Source organism: Halichoerus grypus, chromosome 2 (genome assembly GCF_964656455.1).
Source record: "Halichoerus grypus chromosome 2, mHalGry1.hap1.1, whole genome shotgun sequence".
Taxonomy (NCBI): Eukaryota; Metazoa; Chordata; class Mammalia; order Carnivora; family Phocidae; genus Halichoerus; species Halichoerus grypus.
The window spans coordinates 86,103,343-86,126,248 of record NC_135713.1 but is presented as its reverse complement, the minus strand read 5'-3'; the positions used below and the strand labels follow the sequence as shown (position 1 = coordinate 86,126,248).

The 22,906-nt window shown below is 36.1% G+C and overlaps 1 long non-coding RNA gene across 4 annotated transcripts in view; it reads right to left on the bottom strand.

Annotated features, from left to right (window-relative positions):
* Window positions 1–22,906, bottom strand: part of LOC118538319 (uncharacterized) — a 373,755-nt gene that overhangs the window by 195,959 nt on the left and 154,890 nt on the right. For 3 of the 4 annotated variants that reach the window (XR_013445723.1, XR_013445724.1, XR_013445726.1), the window contains exon 3: window positions 12,408–12,554. The exons of the other annotated variant lie outside the window; for it this stretch is intronic. This is a non-coding gene — a long non-coding RNA (uncharacterized LOC118538319). The remainder of the gene's footprint in view (window positions 1–12,407; window positions 12,555–22,906) is intronic. 4 annotated transcript variants of the gene reach the window in all.

Here is a 22,906-nt window from a genome sequence, read left to right as displayed (position 1 = left end):
TTTTATTCTGTACTATGTTTTAATATTTGGGAAGGCAAGCAAGCCCCCACCACTTTTATTTTTTATATGTCATATATTAATCTTTCAGATCAATTTATCGGAGAATTTCAGAACTTATTTTAAAAAGATAAGCATTTATTCTTTTAAAATCACCTATTATTTTGAGCACTTCAAAAAACACCTCTTATATTTGCACCTCATAAAAAGGAAAAAAAATATGATAAAGTACCTCCCATATTTCTTCCAAGAACTTGCTAAACACATTCACAAATTAATCTTCAGTCAGTCTGTGAAAATAGGATTAATTATCCTATTTTACACATAAGAAATCTAAGACTAAGAAAATTTATGTCTTACCCAGGGTTCCAGCAAAAATGCTGGTAAAATTATACCAAGCTAATGCTCCTTTCATAATGTCACATATATCTTGTCCCATACTTAAAAATATGAAACCCTTGAGTTTAAAGATTATCATTTCGGGGTGCCTCGATGGCTCAGTCAGTTAAGCATTGGACTCTTGGTTTTGGTCCAGGTGGTGATCTCAGGGTCATGAAATCGAGCTCTGTGTAGGGCTCTGCACTTGGCACATGGTCTGCTTGGGACTCTTTCCCTCCTCTTCTTCCTTCCTCTCTGCCCCTACCCCCGGCTCAGTCGCGCTCGCACTCTCTCTCTCAAATAAATAAATTTTTAAAATCTTTAAAGACTATCCTTTTACTTAAAACGTATATAACAAAACATTCTGTTTTGTACATTTTTATTTTTTAATTTTTACCTGATGATATACTTCCAAGTGAAATATGCCAAAGAAGACACAGAGTCACTAAAGGCAATCACAGAAACTATGGTTTACTCTCAGGCCTTAGTGGAGCTTCAGGTAAGTCACCTGACTTGAATTTGCTTATGGGTAAATTCCTGGTCTTCTCAAAGTTAATAATAATTAAAGACTACATAATCTTTCTCACTACTTGAGTATGTACATAGAACACACTGGAACAAGTTTTTTGTGTTTTTTGTTTGTTTTGGTATTCATGAATTCAGTGTATGCAAAAAATTTCAGTCTAATGGAAAGATCCCATTCTTTTGATTCTTTCCAAGACAAATCCACAGCTATTCCAGAAGTCCATTTTCAACCTAATCTTTCATGTAATCCCATTCCTGCATCTTATATTTTCAGATAAAATAAACTATTTGATGGTTCCCATATAACAAGATTAATCAGGATTCTTTGGTTGCAAGTGGCAGGAAATTAAGAAAGCTTAAGCAAGAAAGGAAATGGTTTGGCTCATGTAACTGAAGAGTATAGCAACATCTGGACTCAGGCTCAATTTAATTTCCAGACTTAAAAAAAAAAAAAATGTTGTGACAAACCTCTCTCTATATGTATCTTTCTAAAAATCTCTATGTTGGTTTACTAATCTGGAAAACATCAGAAAATAAGGGTCTGAAATTTTATCCTGCTTATAAGCTAACAAGTTGACCTGCTTCAGTTACCCCATACTGACAGAAGACATAGATTCCTGAACCAAAGACAAGGGACTTGATTACTCATGGCACAACCATCAGCAGAAACATCAGCATATTGCTGTGAATCCTCCTTGCCCCCAAATCCCACAGGGCTGACACAGACAAGCTCAAGAAGATGCCTCCACAGGCATTATGTTTGTTATAGGAGAGGAACCTTGAGCTTAAGGAACTTGAATATTTTATAATGGGCAGTAAATATTCTTTTCCTTTGCTCAGGATCCATATCTCTCTCTTCCTACAGCTGTTTACTAAGCAAACATATTTGAAAATAGAGTCTGGAACATAACCCTGGACCACTGTAACTCTAAATGATCAAGCCTGAGCACTGTGGTCCTCTGTGATCCTCCGTGATTCTCCTTCAAAACACATAAATAATTATTACGGTAGTGTTAACAGAGAAAAGGCTATTGATGTGAAGCAAGCAAAATGCAGACAAGTTCTATATCTTATATCCTTTTCCCTCTCTGTATCTTTGCTCTCAATCTTCCCTTTGCTTTTGCATACTCTCTTCCTCTTTTATCTCTATGTGCCTCTATCTTAGACATCCTACAAAGCCATGCCTAGGTGCACATCCCAGCATGAAGACTGTTACACTCCTTTCTAAGCTACAGAATTTTCTAGATTCATTCAGCGCTTTCTCCTTCTCAGTTGTGGCACTTTCAACTTCCTACTTTGCATCAGAATATCTGTTTGGATGCCTTAACCTTCCCATCTAGGACTGGATCTCCTTCTGAGCAAAGTCATGTCTGTACCTGTTTGTACCTCCCATGGATCAAAACATATTACAGGTGCTTAATATATACGTACTGAGTAAAAGGGAGGATATGAGATTGAATTTCAATAACTTATATCTTTTAACTAATAATGATGGAACAATTACCTGTCCAAGAAACCAAAGATTTTGCTTCTCTTCCTATTTTTACCATACACTGGTTGGCCACCTTGAGCAAATCTATTAACTTCTCTAAGGCTTCAATTCTCTCATTTGTACAAAGGTGAAAATATGCGTTCTTCCTCATATGGTTATTAAGATAATCACATGAGAAAATGCATATGAAACTATTTTTTTTTCAGATAAACATGTAATTGCTGGTAAAATTCTTATTATTCTATAGGGACATGAGCAATGCTTTCATAGAAAATTCCAGTAATAGGCTTAGATTACAAAAAAAAAAAAAAGAAAGATAGGCTTAGATTTCTTCTTGTGAGTTTAATTTTTATTATTTATGATCAAACCTTATATATTAAATATAGTATGAGTAAAAGAAATTTTTAGTAACTACAATTCTGAAACTACTTTAGAATGTAAACCACTCTAATAATTAATGAACTCCATTTTACTCTAATAATTAATGAACTCCATTTTTAAATAACAAGTGAACCATTTCTGTTATATGAATTCAATGTATTTAATATTAGAGAATAGTTATCATACAAAAGTAAGTAGGTGTAATTTGAAAGATGCTTACAAAAATTGTCAGGACAAAAATACATAGTCATTGGTACTTCTAATTCCACCATCATCTTTTAATTTCTCTGAATTAATTTTTAGAATGCTTATCTCTAGAAGTCCTCAGAAAGTATAAAGTTATCAATAGAGTTGTTACATTATCTGCTGATAAAACCTTATATTATTTTTACTGACTGAGAAGCAAAGAGATATATACAGGTAAATCTTGAAGAGAGACAAATTAGAAAGAAAGTAAAACTGTGGCATGAATTTGCCTAGAAGATAATTGGAAAAGGAACATATTGCCAAGAAGGAATATATCTATAAGGACAGATAGAGATATTGCCAAATAAAATAAAAATTCCTAATTCATAGCTTTGTCTTACACGGCCTTGTCAAACAGCTCAGTTTTCTGTACATCTATTTTTTTTTTTAATCCACAAAATTTTCTTTCAAATTTGAACAGGAAAACAGACTGGAGTCAAATAATTTATTTGTTCAGTAATTTTCTCCCTTTACAGGAAGAATCCCATGACTTCTTTAAGCTTCTTTCTGCTATATTAACAATTAGTTGTTTGGAAAAGTATATTTTTTCCTAGAATTTTTTTTCCTAGAAGTTTTGGTTGAAATATTGAATAGAATCTGCAAATACTCAAGTGTTGAAAATTACCTATACCAGGGGCGCCTGGGTGGCTCAGTCGGTTAAGTGGCTGCCTTCGGCTCAGGTCATGATCCCAAAGTCCTGGGATCGAGCCCAGCATCCGGCTCCCTGCTCAGCAGGAAGCCTGCTTCTCCCTCTCCCACTCCCACTGCTTGTGTTCTTTCTCTAGTTCTCTCTCTCTCTGTCAGTTAAATAAACAAATAAAATCTTTATTTAAAAAAAAAAGAAAATTACCTACACCAGACTATGTTTCTTCTGTCAGAGAGAAGAGTATATTTCCATTAAATGCCTTCCTAATTAATAATAAGTAAATGATAATGAGTAAAATCATGATAATGTGATACAGAAATGTTTCAATTCATTGAAAAATGCCAGAAGAACACAGTTACAAAAATAAAAAGACATGGACTCTAATACAGAAATCCCAAAGCAACTACATTTTTCCCATTGAGTTGGGAACCACATAAAAACAGTTCCAAACTATTTCCTCAGAAATAAGCAGAAATGAAAATTTGAGGCAGGACCGTACTTCTAAGGTCCACAATGAATTCCAGGCATTCAAGAGAGCACCATGATTCCCAGCATCAAAAGCTATAGCAGGGATCAAGAAAAATTAAAATTCTTTGTCAGAAAGAAGCCACCTGCAACATAAGGTCACTACATCCCCTGCTCCTTTATTCCAGTGATCTCCTTGGCCTGATGTAAGGGTCTGGGTCGTGTTTGAAATGCTTTTAATTAATGCATTATCAGAAAGATGAGTGAGACTATGGTTACTACACTATAGATTTGGGAGAGACTAAGGTGACCAAAAAAGGTTTGAGACCCTTTGCCACAGTCACGAGAGCTCAGATTTCAGAGAACATAACAGGACCATATCACAAGAATCCAAATGAAAAAGCTAAGTGCCTTCCTTATATTCAACAGATGAGGCACACCTCTCTATTAACTGCACTGCAACTTTCAGCTCTCTTCCCTACTTTTCAGGATCAGAAGGAAAACCTGGATGGATTCTTTATTTAAAGGTCTTAAATTTTTTTACTTTTCGAAATTCTCATCTAAATATTCCTTAGTAAAATGCTGCAGTGTGAAAAAAAAAAAGTATTCTGGGTGCTTTTTAAAAGCTCTCAAATGTGGTTCATATCTCTGCAAACTTTTAGATATTTTTATAGTAATCCTCCAAAGAAAGGTAACTACTTAATGCCAAGTACATGTGAATGAAATGTAGGGGCCTAAGTTACTCACTAAAAATTATTATACTTAGATTTAAAAGTTGAGCACCTTGTTTCTGTTGAGGTTTCTAGAAGTAGAAGTTTAGAGCTGTATCATGTGATAATGCATAGTTCCTTCCAGTCCCTGCAAGCAGAAAGAATACATACCTCTCACATTATCATAATATGTGACTCTTGCTAGTTCCTGTTTTACAACATGAAGAAGTATCACCAGTTAAAATTATATTTTAAACATATCTATGTATATACATTCATAAATTCTAAACAATGTTGTTTTAATGGATACATGAGAAATAATCAAAATAACAAACACAAACAAAAAAGTCCAGCCTAAATAAAATGCATCCCAATCTGATCTATTGCAGAGGAATTTTTCCCAGCATCAGAAATAAAGTTCTTATGATACATTCTATATTGGGAATTTGTGCCAAGAAGACAAACTTATCCAGAGCCTGAATCATAACAACTCTTAAATTGAATTAGGATAAAAATTCAACAGTTCACCTGAAGACAATACCTTTTTTTTTAAGATTTATTTATTTATTTTTAAAGATTTATTTATTTTTATTTGAGGGGGAGGGAGAGAGGGAGAACCTCAAGCAGACTCCCCACTGAGCACAGAGCCTGACTTGGGGCTCAATCTCAGGACCCTGAGATCATGACCCAAGCCGAAACCAAGAGTCAGAGGCTCAATGGACTGAGCCACCCAGGCACCCCTATTTGTTTATTTTAGAGAGAGAGAGACTGGGGGAACAATGGGAGAGGGAGAGAGAGAATCTCCAGCAGACTCCCTGCTGAGTATGGAGCCTGATACAGGGCTTAATCTCATAATCCTGAGATCATGATCTGAGTGGAAATCAAGAGTTGGATGCTTAATCAACAAAGGAGCCCCAACAATACTGGATTTTAATCAATGGCAAAAATCATTAAAATGTTCAGCAGAAGAAAAGCTTAGGTAAATGCAAATAAAAATAAAAATAAAAAAATAACTGTTAAGAGCTCTATCTCCAAGGACTCACAATAAAAGACACTATGAAAGGTTTAGATGAGAATAACACTCCTGAGTACACACATAAGAATCAGTAGACAGTCTAGGTCAGAAACAGCAACACAGAAGTAGGAACCATTCAAGAGATTTGTTCAGTTTTCTTAATTAAATGAGAATAATACATATACCTATTGCACTTCTTTCACAAATCTCAGGATTGTCACTTTCTATATTAAATTTGTAAAACAAAGTTAAAATTTATAAATTCCAAATTAACCCATATTAATTTTGGTATTTTCAAGAAAATAAGAGTAATTTTATACTGAGGGCATAAAGACATTATTCTCTTAATCCTCAGAATCAGGAAGTGAAAAGAACTTTGTAGATGAATGATTAAGCAATAATATATCTTGCAATTTTGCAATACTGTGAACTTTATATATATGTTCATTCTCATTCTACAATTGAATTAGGTTCAAAACAAGTTATTAGTATCTCAATTTTATATCTGTAAAGTGTGAAGCACAGAGCAATACAATGTCTTTCCTGCCCCTAGACAGACCACTGGTAATTTTTCTCTCCAAGAACATCATATTCACCCAGCCATGTAGTGTTTATGGCATCTGTAGATTAGCAAGTAATAGAGGAGTAAAAATAGATGAAAGAAATTAAACGAAAATAACTATAATAGGGAAAAAGGGTATGATTTCAACCACCTGAATTATATATTACAGATAGGAATAGGTTTAATTTTACAATTTATTAATTTTACTAGTAAGTATCTGGAAAACTAAGGAAAAAAAAACAGGACAAAACAATTTTAACTACTGGTATTAAATATGATAGATAATGGTAGAATCTATCAGAGAAGAAATACGAAACCATAAACAATCCTGTAATTAAATTATAAAGTACAAACCTATACAAACTTAGGAATGAAAGAAATTATATTTTCCAGATGGTAAGTGTTTGGGGGTTAAAGGTTTGGGCAGTTGTTTGTGAACTTAACACAAGTCTTGCATAATGGAATTAGAATCTTTTCCTACAGCGTAGTATGATTAACAGAATTTTAAAACAGATCATAATCCTAATAAAGCTAAATACACCAAAAGGTAAATCATATACCACAGTATGAGGTTAAAGAAATAACTCTAAAATGATTATATTCCTGTGATAACATAATGATGTAAAGCTTTTTCTTAGGGTTAGTCCTTCGTAAAAAAAAAAAAAAAAATTAAATATATGTATATATTAATATACATATATATGAAGGGAGAATAGCTAGTTATTACCCCTCTCCCCACATCAAAAACAATTCTGATATCCTTCAGACACTGAAAGTTATATAATGCTGATGGCTTGAATCATTACCTTTCCCAGAGGTATTTGCATCTCAAGAGGTATCAAAGCATTATGCAAAAGAACTACCACTATTTAGTGGGTAAGAAAAGATTTGGGGCAAAGGATAATGGGCCTCCCAAAGATCCCTGAATTCATTCAGGAAGATACTTGGTCTCAATCTTTCCCACCAGGGAAAGTGAATTTAAATTCCTGGTGGCCTCTGAATGTAACCCAAAGTGGTCTATCATTTGGTTAACATTTTCTTAATATTGTAACACTTTAGCATTAAATCTCATATGAATTTTGGACCTTACCTTACTGTACACATATTTGTTTTAAAATAAAAGTAATGGGTTCTCCAATCTGGAGTAAAATTGGCACTCAAGAATGGATTCAAGAAAATACAGTCATGTTTCTTATTTTGAGTATCACCTACCCATCCCATTCTACCCTGGCATGTTGACCAATGTCTTTGTATTTGTGTCAAAATGAGAAGAATAAGTATGCTGTTTTTTACTAAACTGATAACATAGACAGAAACAGGGGTACCTGGGTGGCTCAGTCAGTTAAGCATCTGCCTTTGGCTCAGGTCATGATCCCACAGCCCTGAAATGGAGCCCCACAGTGGGCTTTCTGCTCAGCAAGGAATCTGTTTGTCCCTTTCCCTCAGCCCCCCACCCCCTGCTCATGCTCTCTCTCTTTCTCTCAAATGAATACACAAATTTTTTTTAAAATGTATAACCTTTAAAATATATATATACACAGAAACATATTATCTATATGAATCAGCACAATAGAACAAATAGGTATGATATATAGAAACCACCTCTTATGTTTTGTTTAAATGAACTGTAGCCATATATACTGAGTATATTCTACCTAAATCAAAACAGACCTTTGGAAAATATACTGGCCCATTCTGTTCTAAGATGAGCCAAGAACTGTGCACAAATATGACCAGAAATAGTCTCTCCAAAGGAACAGAACTGAGCAATTACAGTGAAGTCAGACAACATAGAAAGTCACTTCAGATAATTCAGTCTCAAAAAATCCTAACGATGTATTTGTGTGTAGTTTGAGCTCAAATATCATCGCCCAAACTTCCAACATCTCTATAAAAATCCAAATTAAGAGTTTTAGAGACAAAAAACGGGGCGGGGGGAGTGCTTAATGCCATGGAACTGGGGAACTGGATATTGGCCAGCAAAAAACAAAAGATAGTCATGTTAGTTAATATTTTTCCTTTGGATTTTCATTGTTTTATTTTTAAGGCACATATTATATAAAAACCCAGAAGAGTACCCAAATAGCAGATTACCCTACAAAAAGATCACAGCCTGGGCACTAGCTTCTCTGTAATAAAACTCCACATTCACACCATGAGATCACATTGAAATGTTTACCTATAGAAAAGTCAATTCCTTACAAGGAGAAAAAAAGGACGTTCTAAATTATGACAACAGTTGATATTATATATGAAGTAGTCATGATCATATCCATTGAAGTATTGATGCAATTCCTTATGTTCCACAAATAAGTGAAACCATATGATAATTGACTTTCTCTGCTTTACTTATTTCACTTAGCATAATCTCCTGCAGTTCCATCCGTGTTGATGCAAAAGTTGGGTAGTCATCCTTTCTGATGGCTGAGTAATATTCCATTTTATATATGGACCACCTCTTCTTTTTTTTCCTTTTATTTCCACATCTTCTTTATCCACTCATCTGTTGAAGGGCATCTCGGCTCCTTCCACAGTTGGCTATCGTGGACATTGCAGCTATGAACATTGGGGTGCATGTGGCCCTTCTCTTCACTACATCTGTATCTTTGGGATAAATGCCCAGTAGTGCAATTGCTGGGTCATAGGGTAGCTCTATTTTTAACTTTTTGAGGAACCTGCACACTGTTTTCCAAAGTGGATGCAAAATGAACAAACCTTTTTTAAAATTTGAAAGAGAAAGGAAAAGGGTTTTATTGGAGCCCAAGTTAGGACAGCTGCTTGGCATACAAAGAAGAGACTGCTTCAGGGAGGGAATGTTTGGTGGAGGGTTATCTAAGTTTTTTACATAAAGAGTTACAAATCATCATGACAAAGGACATTCTAGAAAGTTACAGACTTTATCTTACGTTGTTAGTATGTGCAAGGCTGTATGACTTCAATCTTATAGGAACCAGAGAGGTTTTTTTGTTTTTCTTATCTTTATGTTTGGAATGCTCCTTTTTGTTTTTGTTTTTTAACAAAGAAGACTGTACAATGTGTGCTGGAGGCAGAAATAGAGCCCATGCTTTGAGGTTTTGCTGAGTCATTCTGACATTGCTAAATGTTAAAGTATAGCTTCCCTGGGAGGCCAGGAGCAGGGCCCACAAATATTAAAAGTTGAAAATTTCCTTTATCAGGAGCTGAAATGAAATAAATGTTCAGATGCTAATGCACTTGCACTGTAACATTAACATACCCAAGGTATTTGAAAATCATTAAGCTAGGTGTGATTTTAGTTCCTCTTATCTTTTGTCACTCTTGGACAAATTAATATTAATATTACATTCTCTGACATATCCAGTGAAGGGCTAGTACCCAAAATATATAAAGAACTTATAAAACTCAACACCCTAAAAAACAAATAATCCGATTAAAAAATGGGCAGAAGACATAAATAGACATTTCTCCAAAAAAGACATACAGGTGGCCAACAGATACAGGAAAAGACGCTCAACATCACTCATCATCAGGGAAATGCCAATCAAAACCACAATGAGATATCACTGCACACCTGTCAGAATGGCTAAAATCAAAAACACAAGAAACAACAGGTATTGGTGAGGATGTAGAAAAAAAGGAATCTTTATGCACTATTGGTAGGAATGCAAACTGGTGTAGTCACTGTGGAAAACAGTATGGAGGTGCCCCAAAGTTAGAAATAGAACTACCTTATGATCTAGCAATTGCACTAGTGGTTACTTGCCCAAAAAATACAAAAACAGTAATTCAAAGGGATACATGCAGCCCTATGTATACCAGCATTATTTACAATAGTCAAGAAATGGAAGTGTGCATCAATTGATGAATGGATAAAAAAGATGTGGAACATTATTCAGCCATAAAAAAGAATGAAATCTTACCATTGGCAATGACACGGATAGAGCTAGAGAATATGATGCTAAGCAAAATTACTACCTTAGGATTTCACTCATCCATGGAATTTAAGAAACAAACAAGCAAAGGAAAAAAATGAAAGAGAGAGAGTCAAAGCAAGAAACAGACTTTTCATTATTGAGAACAAACTGATGGTTACCAGAGCGGAGGTGGGTAGGAGGATGGGTTATATAGGTGATGGGGATTAAGGAGTGCACTTGTCATGATGAGCACCAGTGATGTACGGAAGTGTTGAATCACAATATTGTATGCCTGAAACTAATGTAACACTGTATGTTAATTAATTGGAATTAAAATAAAAACTTCTAAAAAAAGAAAAAATATATTACACTTCCAAGAGAAAGCAAAAACCAAATGAGTGCATACTACTTTTTAGACACAATCACATACCTCCATTATATAAACCTGTCCTACAATAACATATAACCAAACAGATGAACAAACACCAAAACAAAGGGTAATTTCTTTGCTTTTGAGAAAAGAATTTTTTTAAAAAGTGCGAGTTCCTTGGGATCAGAAGCTTTTGTGATATGTCAGAAAATTTTGCCAGGTATATTATAATGAGAATATAAAAATTTAAAATACACTCTGCGCATTATAGAATCTGATTTTTTATGATATCAGGATAGAAATGTCAGGACAAAAACTTAAGAACTCTGCTACAAGCCAAAGAAGTGGTACATCTCAAGTCATCCTCTACCTAAAGAACCCTGTGAGAGATGGGGGGCTTCAAAAAAATATCTTAACATGGCCCCCAGTGCTTCTGTTTTAGATACCACATTCCTGTCACGCACAGGCCCACTAAAATTCTGTTACCTAAGGGAATGGTGACAGATAATGCAACCTGTGGAGAAAGAGGGATCTAGGTTCTAGTCCTGGTTCCTATTCTGCCAGGTACAAACTGTGCTTCTTTTAACAGGTCACTGAATTTGGCAAGACCTTGGTAATAAGAAACATATGTGGAACTACTTAAAGAATATAATCTGATTTCTCTAACCCTAAATGATCTGACTAGGAAGACTATGTTAATCATATAAACACCTTTGAGAAAAGATACATAAGAAAACCAGAAGGGAAAATGACTTTATTCTAAAGTAAAAAAGACCTTTAAAGATATAGGTAAAAAACAAAGATTGAATAATATTATAAGCACAGCACAGAGTTTAATGAATAAACATCCAAAAAGCATTGCTAAGGACATAATATATAAGTAATACACATTCCTTTAATTTTTTACAAATTATCAAATATAATACTATCAGTAAAGATACAGTCATCTGCTATTTTATTTTGAATAGTCTTATTTATTCATTTAAACTCTATTCCTAAAAGACTTGAATAGGCTAAGTAATTGGTGGCGCGTTTTTTTTTAATCTTGTTTGAAAGACAATTGAACAATAATTAAAACAACTGCAAATTAAGAAAGCAGGAAATGTATGTAATTTCTGAAGTATCTTAAAAGACAGTCCAGAAACAATTCTAAAATTTCCATTTCTTAAAATAGCTAAGTACCAAAATATATCCCCTGGCACCAGTTAAGAGATTTTGTATTCACATATACAGTATCATTCACAAACCTACCTTTTCTCCAACTGAGAGAGAAATAAGGGGTGGTCTAAAGCAGGCTTCTAGCATCATAAAAAAGATCAATACTTGATGGAGGTGGGAACGGTCTAAGCCCTTTAGATGCATTATTGTTTCATCTTCTCAATAATTTTAAAAGGCAAGTACCATATTATCTCCATTTTGCAGACAAAGAATCTAAGAATAAGGGAGGTAAGTACCCTGCCTAAAGTCAGACAAGTATGAAACGAAAATGCTAAAACATAAATACAGCTTAATCTGTAGTTACCCTCCTAATTACCTCATTTTCCTGCCTCCCTTCACCTGATGTTTTGAGAGAGTATTACTTCCTGCCTACACATAGCTACAATTCCCAAATATAGCCACTCTGACCAGGAATTTTGTTTTTTGTGATTCTCCAGCAAATGAAGAAATTCTACCATAAGCCTTTCTGGCTTCTTGTATCCCCACCCCTTTATCTCCACCCTACTCACCAAGATAATTTCAGGAGGCACAAAGAAGTTGCAATATAATGTGGAACTTCTTAGAGCTGTCACAGTCAGGACGTATGTAGAAAGATGGCTCCAGGATTCCCATACTGGAGACAAAATGGGGCAGGGGCAGATTACTATGGCTCTCCCCTGAAAGTGAAAAGGGGGACAGTAACCATTGTGTTGATTGTTCCCTGAGAACAGTATTGCCATCAGAAAAAAAAAAAGAAAAAAGAAAGAAAATTATTTTCTCTAGGAAACCAAGTACATTACATGCAAAGCATTCATGTGTTCTTTGAAAGATCTGCATGTTGATGAGCCCAAGAATTTCTCACTTTCCTTCCATTTTTGCAAGGTCTCTCTGGTCATGGCTTAAAACCCATCACAAAAAAAAGCCATTTGCCAATATTTCACTGCTAATTCTAAATATGCATAAGTCATGTCTCCTATGCAAGGTTATGCCCTGTGACTGACAGCATACATTTGGGTGTAAGTCATCAAGCCCAAATGGGTAAAAAGGCAACATCATTTGTTTTCTTTTTAAAAATTTTACTTATTTATTTGACAGAGAGAGAGAAGGAGCAAGTGAACCCAAGCAGGAGGAGTGGCAGAGGGAGAGTGAGAAGCAGTCTCCCCACTGAGCAGGGAGCCAGATGTGGGGCTTGATCCCAGGACCCTAAGATCATGACCTGAGCTGAAGGCAGATGCTTAACTGACCGAGCCACCCAGGTGCTCCAAAAAGGCAACATCTTATTGGTAATGTCTTACCACCTTATAGAGCACTTTATCCAAATATATTCCTCTGAAAACTGAAAAGGAGAAATGTGTCATATATTCAATTGATCTGTCTCCCACAGATCAATTGTTCTTCCTACAATTACCTTCCTACCATACTCCAGAATATTCAGCACAAAAGAAGAGAGTATAATAAAGTAGCACCTTGGAATGTATGAGCACAGTTAGGACTGTGTGGAAATACAGAGTGCTCTTTGTCATAAGGTAGTACCCAGAGAATTTTCTATCACAATTCCAATTCCAAACTCAACCTGCAAAGAAATCAGCTAATTTGTTTCCCAGTTAAACCTCTCCCAATTCCAGAATTGAAGTGTGGCCACCTTGTGCCCACTGGACTTCCATTAGCAATAGTTCCAAGAGTATTCCATATTGCTTTCATCATTTCTGCTTTTCTTTTTTTAATTTTTCATACAGAAACCCTTATGTAATCTTTGGTTCTTTCACATGTAAGATTTTTGAAGAGGGCGCCTGGGTGGCTCAGTTGGTTAAGCGACTGCCTTCAGCTCAGGTCATGATCCTGGAGTCCCAGGATCGAGTCCCGCATCGGGCTCCCTGCTCGGCAGGGAGTCTGCTTCTCCCTCTGACCCTCCCCCCTCTCATGCTCTCTCTCTCTCATTCTCTCTCTCAAATAAATAAATAAAATCTTTAAAAAAAAAAAAAGATTTTTGAAGAGAAAAAACAAATCATGTTAACCTTTATAGCATCAAAAAAAGTGATAAACCAAAAGCATAATTAACTTTGTTCCTTTAACATAACACGGTTGCTTACTAGCATTTCCATAGGCCACTTCTTTCTCAGTATGCACAGATGATGAAGAAATTAAATAATTTTTGTTAACTACAGTTAGGCCAGAAATTAATTATTATGCTAACTTCATGCACAGATTTATATTCAACAGACTTACTACTTTCCTACTAGTTAATAAAAAGGACTTTATTTTTACAAAATTTTTCTAGTCTTTCGGTTTCCATATCTTGTCTATTGTAAATAATGCTGCTATGAACATAGCAGTGCATCTTTTCAAGTTAGTGTTTTTGTTACCATTGGATATATTCACAGAAGTGCAATTGCTGTATTTTATCATAGTTTTACTTTTTATTTTTTGAGGATTCTCCATACTGTTTTCTGTAGTAACTGCATCAATTTACGATCCCACCAAGAGTGCACATCCCTTGCCTTTTTGATGATAGCCATTTTAAAGGCATGAGGTGAGATCTCACTGTGGTTTTAATGCGCATTTCCCTAATGACTGGTGATGTTGAACATCTTTTCACATACCTGTTGGCCTTTCTTATGTCTTTTTTGTAGAAATGTCTATTCATGGCTTTTGCCCATTTTTTAATTGGGTTATCTGGGGTATTTTCCACTGAGGTGTAGAAGTTCTTTATGTTTTGGACATTAACTTCTTATCAGATATATGGTTGGCAAATATTTTTTCCCATCCCATAAGTTGTCTTTTCACTTTGTTGATGATTTCCTTTGCCCTGAAGAAGCTTTTTAGTTTGATGTAGTCCCACTTGTTTATTTTTTATTTTATTGCTGTGTTTTAGGCATCATAGCCAAAAAATCATTTCCTAGATCCATGTCAAGGAGCTTTGCTTCTATGTTTTCTTCTAGGAATTTCCTGGTTTCAAAGCTTACATTTAAGTCTTTAATCCACTTCAAGTTACCTTTCGTTGAGTGATATAAGATGTGGGTCCAGTTTCATTCTTTTATGTGTGAATATCTAATTATCCCAGCACCATTTATTGAGGAGACTGTCTTTTCTCCATTTGAGAATTCTTGGCTCCCTCGTCAATTAGTTGACCATATATGTTTGGTTTATTTCCGGACTCTTGATTTTTTTTTCCCATTGGTCCAAATGTCTGTTTTTATACTAGTACAACACAATTTTGATGACTGTAGCTTTATAGAACAGCATGAAATGAGGAAATGAGATACCTCCTGCTTTGTTCTTTCTCAGGATTTCTTTGGCTATTTGGGGTGTTTTGTGATTCCATATAAATTTTAGGACTGCTTTTTATACTTCTATAAAAAATGCCATTAGAATCTTGATAAGGATTGCATTGAATCTATAGATGGCTTTCAGTAGTATTAACATTTTAATAGTATGAATACTTCTAATACACAGACACAGGATATCTTCCCATTTATTTGTGTCTTCAATTTCTTTCATCAGTGTCTTACAGTTTTCACTGTAGAGATCTTTGACCTCTTCTGTTAAGTTTATTTCTAAGTATTTTATTGTCTTTGGATGATAATATAAATGAGATCAATTTCTTTATTTTCTTTTCAGAAATTCCACTGTTAGTGTATAGAAATGCTCCAGATTTTTGTGTTAGTTTTGTATCTTGCAACTTTACAGAATTCATTGATTACACCTAACAGTTTTTTGGTTGAGTCTTTAGGATTGTCTATAAATAAAATCATGTCATCTGCAAACACAATGTTACTTCTTCCTTTCTAATTATATCTTATTATTTCTTTTTCTTGCCTTATTACTCCAGCTAGGATGTCCAGTAGTATGCTGAACAGAGGTGGTAAGAGTGGGAACCCTTGTCTTGTTCCTGAACTTACAGGAAAAGCTTTCATCCTGTCACCATTGAGTATAATGTTAGCTGTGGGCTTGTTACAGTGTTTAAGCTATGAGCTAGTTAGCTATGGTTGTGGTAAACTATGGCCTTTATTATGTTACATTCCTTCTATGTCTAGTTTATTGAGTTTTTATCATGAATGGATGTTGAATTTGGTTGAATACTTTTTTTCCTGCATCTATTGAGATGATCATATGGTTCTTTTCTTTCAGTCTATTAATGTGATATATCACATTATTTGATCTGCCTATGTTGAACATCCTTGCATTATAGGAATAAATCCCACTTGATCACGGTGAATAATCATTTTAGTGTACTGCTGAATTTGGTTTGCTAGTATTTTGTTGACAATTTTTGTATCCATATGTATCAGGAAGGGATATTGGCCTGTAGTTTTGTTTTGTTTTGTTTCTAGTAGTGTCTTTTTTCTGGTTTTAGTATCAGGATAATGCTGGCCTTGTAAAACGAACTTGGGAGTGCTTCCTCCTTTTTGATTTTTTGAAAGAGTTTGAAAGGATTGGTGTTAATTCTTTAAATGTTTGGTCACCAATCAAGCCATCTGGTCCTGCACTTTTCTTTTTGATTACTAATTCAATCTCCTTACTAGTAATTGATCTATTCAGATTTTCTATTTCTTCCTGATTCAGTCTTAGTAAGTTGTGTGTTTTTAAGTATTTTTCCATTTCTTCTAGGTTGTCCAGTTTGTTGGCATATAGTTGTTCATAGTAGCCTCTTATAATCCTTTGAATATCTGTTGTGTCAGTTGTAATGTCTCCTTTTTCATTTATAATTTTGTTGATATGAGTCCTTTCTCTTTTTCCTTGGTTTGTCTAGCTAAGAGTTTGTCAATTTTATCTTTTTAAAGAACCAGCTTGTAGTTTAATCTTTTCTATTGTTTTCTCTTCTCTATTTCATTTATTTCTACCCTAATCTTTATTATTTAGTTTCTTCTGCTAACTTTGGCTTGGTTTGTTCTTTTTTTAGTTCTTTAAGGCATAGATTAGATTGTTTATTTGGGAACTTTCTTGTTTCTTACTGTAGGCAGTTATTGCAATGAACTTCCCTTTTAGAACTGTTTTTGCTGCATCCCATAAATTCTGGTATGCTGTTTCCATTTTTGTTGTCTCAAGAAACGTTTTCAATTTAAAAAAAGGAGGGGCACGTGGGTGGCTCAGTTGGTTAAGCAGCTGCCTTTGGCTTGAGTCATGATCTCAGGGCCCTGGGATCAAGCCCCACATCATGCTCTCTGCTCAGCAGGGAGTCTGCTTCTCCCTCTGCCCCTCCCTCCTGCTTGTGCTCTCTCTCTCAAATAAATAAATAAAATATTTTTTAAAAAATAAAATTTTATTCCCCTTTATTTTCTTCTTTGATTCACTGGTTGTTCAGAAGAGTGTTTTTTAGGTTTTGTGGCCTAACATGTGGTCTATCCTAGAAGATGTTCCATGTCTTCTTGAGAAGAATGTATACTCTGCTCTTGTTAGATAGAGTGTCTGTTAGGTTAGGGCACCTGGGTGGTTCAGTCAGTTAAGTGTCTGACTCTTGGTTTCAGCTTGCATCATAATTTCATGGCTTATCAGATCAAGCCTTCTGTTGGGTTCTGAGCTCAAAGGGAAGTCTGCTTGAAGATTCTCTCCCTCTGCCCCTCCCCCCCCACTCTCCCTCTCTAAAATACATAAATAAATCTGTTTAAAGAAAAAAAAAGTGGGCACCTGTGTGGTGTAGTCATTAAACGTCCAACTCTTGACTCAGGTCGTGATCTCAGGGTCATGAGATTGAGCCCCATGTCAGGCTCCATGCTCAGTGTTGAGTCTGCTTAAGATTTATTCTCCCTCTCCCTTTGCCCCTCCCCACCATGCTCTCTCTCTCTAAAATAGGTAAATATTTTTTTAAAAAATTAAAAAATAATTTAAAAAAGAATGTCTGTTAGGTCTATTTAGTCTATAGTGTTGTTAAAATCTGCTATTTCTTTGTTGATTCTCTGTATCATCTATCCATTGTTGAGAATGAGATATTAAATCCCAGTATCATTGTATTGCTGTTTATTTCTGCTTTTAGCTGTTAGTTTTTGCTTGATATATTTAGGTCCTTCAATGTTGGGTGCAGAGATATTTACAATTGATATATCTTTTTTGATATATTGACCTCTTTATCACTATATAATGACTTTCTTTGTCTCTTTTTAATCTATTTTGTCTGATATAAGTATAGTTACTGCTTTTTTGGTTACCATTTGCTTGAAATGTCTTTTTCCATCCCTTCATTCTCAGTCTATGTGTGTCTTCAAGGCTAAAATGAGTCTCTCTTTTTTTTTTTAAAGATTTTGTTTATTTATTCATGAGAGATGGAGAGAGAGAGAGAGAGAGGCAGAGGGAGAAGCAGGCTCCCAAGGAGCAGGGAGCCCGATGCAGGACTCGATCCCAGGACTCTGGGATCATGACCTGAGCCGAAGGCAGACGCTTAACCATCTGAGCCACCCAGGTGCCCCTAAAATGAGTCTCTTATAGGCAGCATAAGATTGGATCTTGTTTTTTATCCATTCAGACATTCTATGTCTTTTGATTGGACAATTTAATCTATTACATTTAAGGTAATTATTGATAAGTAAGGACTTAATGACTGCTGCCATTTTGTTCATTGTTTTCTGGTTATTTTGTAGATCCATTCTTCCTTGTTTTTTATCCTGCTGTGTTTTCTTTGGGTGGGGGGGAGTTTGATGTATTTTGGTATCAGGATGCTTTGACTTCTTTATCATGTTCTTTGTGTAATTACTACAAGGTTTTCCCTTATGGTTACCATGAGGCTTATATAAAATATCTTAAATTTATAACACTCTATTTTAAACTGATAACTTCATTTCAACACAACTTGTATACTTTACACTTTTACTTCTTCTCCCCCTCATATTTTAGATTTTTGCTGTTATAATTTACATGTTTCTTATATTGTGAAACTAATAACAGATTTTTGTATTTATGGCTATTTTTCATACATCCTTTTTTTAAACCTTTAAACTAGAATTGTGAGTTATACACCACTATTACCATATTGCAGAATCTCTGGCTATATATTTACCAATACCAGTGACAGTTACATTACCTTTTTGTGTTTTTATAATGTTAATTAATGTTCTACTACTTCCAGTCTAAGAACTCCCTTTAGCATTACTTTTTTTTTTTTAAGATTTTATTTATTTATTTAATTGACAGAGAGAGAGATAGCGAGAGAGAGACAGCGTGAGAGGGAACACAAGCAGGGGGAGTGGGAGAGGGAGAAGCAGGCTTTCGGCCGAGCAGGGAGCCTAATGCGGCGCTTGATCCCAGGACTCTGGGATCATGACCTGAGCCAAAGGCAGTCGCTTAACCAACTGAGCCACCCAGGCACCCTCCCTTTAGCATTTCTTATAATGGAGGTCTGGTTATAATGAACGTCCTCAGCTTTTCTCTGTTTGGGAAAGCCTTTATCCCTCCTTCATTTTGAAGGTCAGCTTTTCTGGGTATAAAATTCTTGGTTGACAGTTATTTTCTTTTAACAGTTTGAATATATCATTCCATTCTCTCCTGGCCTGTTAAATTTCTGTTGAGAAACCTGCTGATAGTACGATGGGATTCCCCTGTATGTAACTTCTCTCTTTTCTCGTCTTTCACTTTTCAAAACTTAAATATAATGTGTCTTGGTGTAGCTGTACTCAGGTTCAACCTATTTGGGATAATCTGGGCCTCATGGATCTGGATGTCCATTTCTCTCCCCAAGTTTGAGAAGTTTTCAGCCATTATTGCTTTAAATATACTTTCTGTCCCTTTCTCTCTCTCTTTTCTTTCTGGAATTCCCATAATGCAAATATTTTCTTTTCATTGTGTCCCATAATTCCTACAGGATTTCTTCACTCTTTATTCTTTTTTCTTTTTACTCCTCTGAGTTACTAATTGTTAATGTCCTATCCTCTACATTGTCGATTCTTCTGCATGGTCAAGTATACTTTTGAAACTATTGAATTCTTCAGTTCTGTTATATTTTTCTCTAGGATTTCTGTTGATTTGGGATTTTTTGATGGTTGCTATTTCCTTGTCAAATTTCTCATTTTGTTCATGCATAGTTTTCCTAATTTCACTTAGTTGTCAGTTTGTGTTTTCTTGTGGTTCACTAAACTTCCTTATGAGGATTATTCTGAATTCTTTGTCTGATAGTTCATAGATCTCCATTTCTTTAGGGTCAGTTATTGGATCTCCAGTAGTCTTCTTTGATGGTATCATATTTACCTCATTTTTCATGATACTTGATTTCATATGCTGATATCTGCACATTTGAGTAATGACTTTACTGGTTTGCTTTGGCAGACTTCTAGACTTTACAGGTTTGCTTTGGCAGAAACAGTTCTTCACCAGTCAGCTCAGTTTGGGTTGCTGGGTGTCTGCTGGCAATGTCTTTGGGGAGGTGGGGCCTGTTATTATGGTTATTATTATTTTTGAGCAAGGCAACTATTCAAGCTCTGAGAATAGGATTGGGGGGGGAAGGGGTGCCATGGCTCAGAACAGCTGGATAGGACTGCTGGCTTGTTTCCCTACCCAAGTGAGACCAGAGGACAGGCTCCACAGCTACTTAGATTTTCCAGTCAGATTTACATGGTCAGGATTGGTTACTATATTCAGTAGTAACTGGGCTATAAATTAGTTTCCCTGCCCTGGTCTGTATAACTCATTATTTGGAAGCCTGAATGAGCATTGAATTCCTTGATCAGGTGAGGCCACTGGTTTTGTTCTACAGATAGGGGAAGCCATAGACTGTGCTCTCTGTACCACTGTACATTGGACTGAAGAATAAGCTATGCAGCTTCCTGTGTGCTCTAGTTAGCTTCTCTGGTCAGACAAGCTGAAAGCTGTATTCAGCAATGAGAGGCTACAAATTAGATTCCCTCCCCAGGTGCAGTACGAACAGCAGCTCTAAAACCAGTAAAGCTCTTTGTTTGCTGTTTCAAGCCAACCCACACCTCAAGTTTCTTGGCCAAACTAGGCCACTGGCTTTGCTCTGCAAGATATTGGCTCTGTCTGCCCTTCTCTTAGCTTGAGTGCTGCTGGGTCACACAGTTTTCAGATGTTTTCACCAGCCCTTCTGGTCAGAGGGGGTTGGAAGACACTCTCCACAGTGAGTAAGACTATGTCTCAGCTCCCCTGCCTGGGCAGGAAAGGGAGGGGTCACTCCAGGCTACTTCCAATTTCCCAAACAGTCTGCCCCTTGGAAAGGGCCAGGAGCTACCCTCATCCTTGTCTGTGAATTACTCCCTCTGCCTGTGTGTAGCACAAGAAGCCTCCATACCCAGTAGTGGCTTTGCTCTGAGGGCAATCTCTTCTGCTCACTCTTTTGTCAGTGGGCCACACCACTTCCAGGAATTGTCACAAGGCCTTCTGATAAGATGGGGCTGGAAGACACTCTTCAGAGCAGGTGGGGCTCTGACTTAGCACCCTGCCTGAGAGTGGGCAAACCAGGCTCTAGGGCCAGCAAATCTCCTCATTTGAGAATCTGAATCAGGCAGCTCTGCACCCCACCAAGTTCCTTAGTCAGAGTGTGCTCCTGACTTGGCTCTGCAGATAAGCCAAACCACTGGTTAGGATTACTACTTGGGCTCTGCAGGTATAAACTCAGCTGCCAAGATCCACATGCTGGTTAGTGCTAGCCCCTCCCTCTTCTCTGTCACAGTCAGATTGCCAGGGGCTGGGCCCCAAGGATTCTCCTGCATTTCCCATGCTGCAAGATTAGAGTAGGGGTTTCCACAAAACACCCACAATGCTAAGGGAGGCTGGTAGAGGAAACTGAAGCTCATAGGGGACCTCTACACATAGTGCTGCACAGTCCTGTGGGAGGGGCAAAGTGGTCAATGTGTAGCCACTTCTCTTACTCTGCTAATATAGTCTCCCTTGGTCTCTGAGGTGCAGGGGGTGCTTCAGCCTCACCTCTGTGTTCTAGAATTCTCACAGTTGTGTCTTGTTCATGAATAGTTAATAGTTGTTCTTCTTGTGAGGGGACATGAAGTCAAGAACAACCTATGTCACCATCTTGGTGACATTGCTTCTGTTTTAGTTTTAGCTTTTAAGTCAAATGTGCACAAATCTACCAGCATTAAGATGGTTGAGTGGTTTATTTGTTTATTAAATATTTCCTGAGTGCCTGTTTCATGGCGGGCACCAAACTAGGTACTGAGAACACAACAGTGAATACAATAAACCTAGTCTCATGTTCTGCTCATGCATGCTACATTATGAAGGAAGAGAGAAAATTAGCCAAGTAATTATAGTGCAGACAATTATAGACATACTTAACTTCCTCATTTATATTCATTCAGATCTAAAAGAAAAAAAAAAGGAAAATAAGAAGAAGGGTTGGCAGAGGGGAAAAGAAAAACATAAAAAATCTAAACTCTGCCCACCATTCTTCTCACTGATAACATGTCCTGACATAAACATGATCCAGAAAATATGAAATCTCAGTTACCACCTGCCACGCATAATATGAACATCTCACCATGGAATGATCTAAGTGTTTTGAAGATTTGACCACTAAATACAAGTCACTGCCTTCATCTTATCTTCAACTGAATTAATAGCAGTCTAGAAGACAAATAGGGTGTGCTGGATTTATTAAAGACCGGATAAATAAATATATCCTCCAATGTGGCAACTTACTGTAGGATTTTTCAAAGGTAATTTTGACCCTGTGTGAATCCTGTTTACTGAAATATATAAGCTATGTCTCTACTCCATTATAGTGTGGTATATGGCAGGAAAGAAAAGCTCCAGGCACTTAGGTGACCAAAATTTTTCCTGTTTGACTTTGTAGATCACCATATATATAAGTGAGGTGAAATGGGTGATGAGAGGCTCATATTTCCTGACAAACACCACAGAGTTCATTCTCTTTTATTTTAGCTATGCCTGGTGAATACTGTTGATGTCTTTAGTATGCAAACCAAATTTGAAAAGATCAAAGCTTTTTATCATTAGTATTTCCTCACCTGAGAAGATGCTATACTTAATCCTAGCGCAATTTTTCTTGATACAAATAAGATGGATTAAAAAAACAAAAAAATAAAAAAACAAAAAAAGAGTGAAAACTGGAGTGTCT